The sequence below is a fragment of the Rhinolophus sinicus genome, chromosome 5 (assembly GCF_057876585.1).
Source record: "Rhinolophus sinicus isolate RSI-liver-muscle chromosome 5, RSI-T2T, whole genome shotgun sequence".
Taxonomy (NCBI): domain Eukaryota; kingdom Metazoa; phylum Chordata; class Mammalia; order Chiroptera; family Rhinolophidae; genus Rhinolophus; species Rhinolophus sinicus.
Genome location: NC_142505.1, coordinates 50,081,494 through 50,087,156, shown reverse-complemented (window position 1 = coordinate 50,087,156; position 5,663 = coordinate 50,081,494).

Genomic DNA, 5,663 nt, shown 5'->3' with positions numbered 1-5,663 from the left:
TGGCAAAAGGGGAGAGTAATGGAATAGTGTCTTTCTTTAGAGGAAAACTCTTTCTCTTATTAGACTCCATCCCCTTAAGGTAAGCCACACGTGGGAGAGACCAAAGGGAAACGGGAAGCATTTCAAGAACAAGGGAAGCATCTTTTCAAAAATAGTTTTTTTTCTTTATGTACACGTAGATAAAGTATGTTGGTTACGTGTCTGTTATTTAGAGTCAGATTACCAAAGTTCAAACCCTTGCTTAGGCATTAGGTGGCTATGGGCATGCTCATTCATTCATTCATTGATTCTGAGCACTTTCTCTGTGCCAGTCACTGAACAAGAAAGATGAGATCTCTGCCTCCTGGAGCTTACGTACTAGTGAGGGAAACAGAAACAAGTAAATAAACATGCATGAAAATGAAATAAGATAATTTTAGATCGCGAGGAAAGAAGAAAATCATACAGAGAATCATTGGCAGGGAGAACTGGGGCTGCAATAAGGTAATATGTACTTTGAGATGCTGACCTAAATGGAGTGAGCAGCGTTGTAGGCAGAGGAAACAGCAAATGCAAAGGATGCATTCTGATGAGCCTTGCAGGCAGGTTAAGTTTGTTAGGCTTTCTCTGGTAAACTGGGAAGTCCCTGAAGGGCTTTAAGTGGGGGGCTGATGTGATCTGAGCTGCACTGGGGGGAGCGAACCTTCATGTCCTCGTCAGGCATAACAGGAGGAGCACCTGACCGAGCCCTTTTCAGAGAGCAGTTCCGAATTCCAGGTGGATGGCTGAGTATGGTTGCTATGGTTCCTGATGGTCGTGGTGAAATGAAGGCAGGGAAGTCATGCCTTCATAGTAAGCCAATTAATGAAATAAGGACAAATCTTTTACAGCTCCACTGCATTGCACTTGAATCAGGCTTTCCTGGTGTGGCTGATTCTGGTGGTACTCATGTTTAGTGCTCAGTGGAGTGAATCAGAAGCTTTCCGGAAAGACTCTTTCCACTTAAGGTAAGCCTTTTGTAGTAGGAGAGGCCAACGGGGAAAGTGTGGGCACATTTGAGGAACCAAGCAAATGCTTTTCCAAAAATAGTTTTGTCTTTATATAAAGTATGGTGGGCAAGCCTCTGTTATTTAGAATCAGATTACTAGGGTTCAAACTCTCGGGTTTGAACACTAAAACACCTTGGGTTTATAGAAATTGTGATCTCTTTGAACCTTTCCTTTTCTCCATGTTGGTGGATAACAAAAGGATTTACTTCAAGAAATAGTAAGGGTGAAACAAAGCAATGAATATAAATTATTCACACAGTGGCTGGCATCTGTCACATAGTAAGAGCTCAATAAATGTTACCAGCAATTATTATTATTAGGTAATACTCATTATCTCAGCACTTTTTGGCCTCATCTTATTGAATTCTGTCAGGCAGACATGGCAAATAATGTTATAATTGCCTCCCACATTTCTCTCCTTTTCTGGGACCTCTGCCCCCACCCTCCTCGGGAAACTCATTTGTCTTCAGATTTTACCCAGGACCCAGGGACAGACTATTCTTAGTGTTGAAAAAAATCACTGCAGCTACTGCCGCGAACAGAGGTTGGACCAAGGCCTTCCATATATTACCTCCATTGTTAGAACATTCCTAAAATATTCCACTTTACAGGTGAGGAAATCAAGGCTCAGAAGGGGAAGTGACACCTGCAGGGTCACTCAGTCAGTAAGACGCTGAGCTGGGATTCAGACTCAGGTCTCTTTGAATCTGATATCCCTTAAAACACAAAAAATCAAAGTATCCATTCTGCCCCCCCCCAAAAAAAGCACTCTACAATAAAAATAAAGAGGACTCTAAGTGAGGAGGTCACCGTGATCGGGCCCAGTGCAAGGGGAGCTTGAGATTTTCAAGGAGCCTCCTTGAGTCGGTTCAGTGTCCAAAACTGTCCTTTAAACTCAAGGGAGCCTCTGTCCCCACCAGGCCAGTGGCCAGTGGCCACACAATATGATGGTATTACTTTGACTATGGCCATGTGGTGGTGAGGAAGCCCCTGACCACTTTCAGCCTCTTGTCCTGTTTAGTGCTCCCCCCCTCCCCCCACGGGGTGTGTGTGTTGGGGGGGGGGGGGCTCTCACAGGCAGCCTGGCTGGTCTTGACTCTGAGGTGAAGGAGTAAACATTTTGGGGCTCTTTATTGGTTTATTTCAGAAGATGGAGACTGTTTGTCCCTGGGACCCATCCCTTTTTTATGGCCGCCGGCCTTTCTTGACAAATTCTGACTGGAGAGAAAACCGCTTTCTACAGCGGATCATTAAAACACCACCATAAACCCATGGCCATAAAATATTATTTGCCTGGTATAAAACGGGGGAGGGGGGTAGATTTTCCCAGAATGTCAGCCCAGGCCCTGCTTTCTCCCACTGGGAAAGGCGGCACAGGGATGAGATGTTCATAAATTCCTTATCTTGCACTCTGTTTTGTGAAATAACCCTGTTGGGACAGCAGCCAAAAATATTGATTTATTTGTTCCACAGACTCAAAAGCATTTTTAATGAGTGGAGCATGGTGATGCCTTGCCAGTGTGTCTGCAGATGACTCAATCTGAGTACATACACCCAAATGCACACACAGTTGTAAGGGGAAAGCTGGAATTCCACAAACTGGAGTTCTGTGGAACAGGGACCTTTGAAGATGGAGATGGAGAGGCATTGACTTCCTCCTTCACACTGTCTGCTCATCACCCACCCAAATCAACCAACACCCATAGTGGGACTGGCTCTTGCAACTGAGCCTGGCTTTCCAGAGCAGCACCCTCAACGGAAGGAAGGCTCAAAGTAGACTTCCTGTTGGTTCCCCCTGACATTTTTCTCTGGAAATAATCCTTTCATCCATGCATGCATTCATTTGGTCATTCAACAAATATTGAGTACCTACTAAGTGCCAGGCATTGCTCTGAGCACTGGGGTTACAAGCCATGAGAACACTATCACAGAGCTCACTGCATCCTCATGAGGTGTAATCTCAGCGCACCCATTATTAATACCATCAGATAAAATTCACAATCCTTCATCTGAAGTCCTTGGGGCCAGATAGGTTTGTCGGAAATTTTGGAATTTGTTTGAAAGCTAAAATAGGGCATATGATTATTTAGTTTACAAACAGCCCCAGTGAGGTCTGGGGAAGTACCCAGTAATGCAACACCATTCATATTTCTTCTGTGAAAAGTACGAACATTCACTCAACAGTGATAAATTAAGACTATAAGTGGTCTTGTCACGTGAGATCTAGTTGAACACCAACGGAGTTTAAAAACCTCTGTTTTCAGAGCTACTTTTTATGGAAGATCAGGTACTGAGTGCCCAGTACCTGCCTGACCCACCCTAAGTGATCCATGATCATTACTGTGCATTCTCACCACATCCCTGAGTTTTAAGGTCATCCTTTCCATTTTCACTGCATCCCTACCAGGTAGTCATTATATTTCTGTTTTTCTTTGTTGTGTAATAGATCATTATATGTCTGTTTTTCATTTGTTTTGTTATTGTTCTATGCGTGTGTTTAAGAGGATTCTACAACATGGAGAGGCTAAATGATTTGTTCAAGGTTTCATAGCTAGAAAGTGGCAGAGAGGGGAATGGAACTCCAGACGTTAGAGTTCTCACTCTTAACCACTACTAAAGAACACCTCCCACTACAGGAAAGACAGCAAAGCAGGAAATAAAACTGTTGGGGCTGTGTCTACACAAACAAGCAAAGGTCATTGGAGAGAAACAGGAAATTATCCAGATAATTCAGAATATTGCAATTCAAAAAAAAGGGGGTGGTGGTGTGGTTGGGTAGCCAGTGTTTCTGGACTGGCTACATAGACAAGCAAAAATTCTTACACTAACAGTCTTTTCCTTCCGGGCAATTGGATCATCTAAGCTTACTGCCTCTGGGCACCCAGGTGCCCAGCGGCTTCAGCACCCTTTGGGAGCTGCTGCATTCTTAGCCAACTCATTTCCTGCTATTTCTCAGTGCCTCCACATGCGGTTGAGGAATGGATGCCAAGAGGCATCACAAAGGTGCCTGCCCAGAAGCACATGTGCCTCCCTAGCCAGGAGAATCCCAGGCTGCAGTGGCCAGGCAAAACGGAGTGGATAAAGTAAACCGCCGAGGGTCGATGCGCCAGGCAGCGACCCCTCTTGTTTAGACACTTGCCTGCCGTGGCGTGGGCAAATCTCAAGATAGACTAGAAAACTCCGAAATGCCCACAGATCGTTAAGTGGCTGAGGCCTAGAGGGGGTGAGGGGAAAGTGGATTCAGGAGGTGAAGGAAAGATGTCCCAAGGGGATCTTTGATAACCTTGGCCTCCTCCTCTCCAAGGCTGCCTGTACCCCCGGAGAAAGCAAGCAAGCCCCGCGGGAACAAGGACATCTCTTGTAGTTCATGGGAAACCCACACTTGCCGTTTTGGTACGCCAGGCAAAGAAGGCCAGGGCTGGGGAGTGGTCCAGTCAACTGGGACAAGTAAGGACCAGGAAAGGATTTCGAAAGGTGGGAGAGCGTCACCAGAACCTCTCCCTGCGCACTCTGGGGTGGTCAGCCAGAGGTAGGATTGGGGTACGGAAGTAATAAAACAGAACAAAACAGCCAGCACCCTGAAGTACCCCAGGCTACGGATTTTGCACCTAAGGTCAAGTGCATGCCAGATGACGGTCGGGAAGTGTGTGTGTGTGTGTGTGTGTGTGTGTGTGTCTTCTACCTGGACTGTCTGGAGAATAGGGGAGGATGGAGAACAAAAATTGCGCTGCAGTTTGAGGCACTGCTTGGCGGGCTGCAGGTGGGGGGCACACATCCACCAACCCCGCCCCGCCTGAGTCCCAACAACCACAGGTGTCTGAAATTGTCTAGAATTTCCAGTGCCAGAAACCCGGTTTTGCCGAACTTCGCAGGCTTCTCACCTGAGGGCACCCGACAAGATCCACCCGGCAAGATCACGCGTCGCATCTGGATACGCTGGGTCGCAGTCAGATGCTCAATCACGCACCCCAGTACCCAAATCTACTACACTGGGGGTTTTGCAGGATGTGTGCGCCTACCCTATTCTCCAGCCCAAGGGCGTAGGTACCCTCCCCCTGGGGTAAGAATGGGGAGGAGGTCCTCCAAGATGTTCCGTGCCGGAGCAGCAGCCCCGGTGCAGCTCCAATGGAAACGGCTTGGGACAGGCGAGCCAACGGATCCAGCCTGGGAAGTTGGGGTTCAGCCTCCCGCGGGTCGGCGGCTTTGGAAGGAGCGCAGAGTCGGGCGGCGTGCAAGCAGCGGCTGCGGAGTGGACCTTACTCTTTGGGCAGACGCCTGGGGGGGATGGGGAGCTGAGAGAAGGGGGCTCGAGCAGGGAGTGTATCCCGCCCCCCTGCACCCCAGCCCGTGGTACGGCTTTAAAATCCTGCGGAGTTTGTCATAGGCCGGACTCAACACGCATGCGCATAGGCAAAGTGGAGTTGTGTGTGTGTTTTTTTTTCCCCCCTTCTCCCCCTCTTCCCTCTCTCGTTTCAGCAGCCTTTGGTTCTGCAACTTAATTTTTTTTTCCCCCTCGGAGAACACCAGGGGAAAGAGGATTCCGGAGAGAGGGAGGGAGAGAGAGAGAGAGAGGCAGTTGGCCAGGAGGGCCGGGGGTGGGTGGGGGGGACGCGGTCGCTGCGGTCGGTCAGTCTG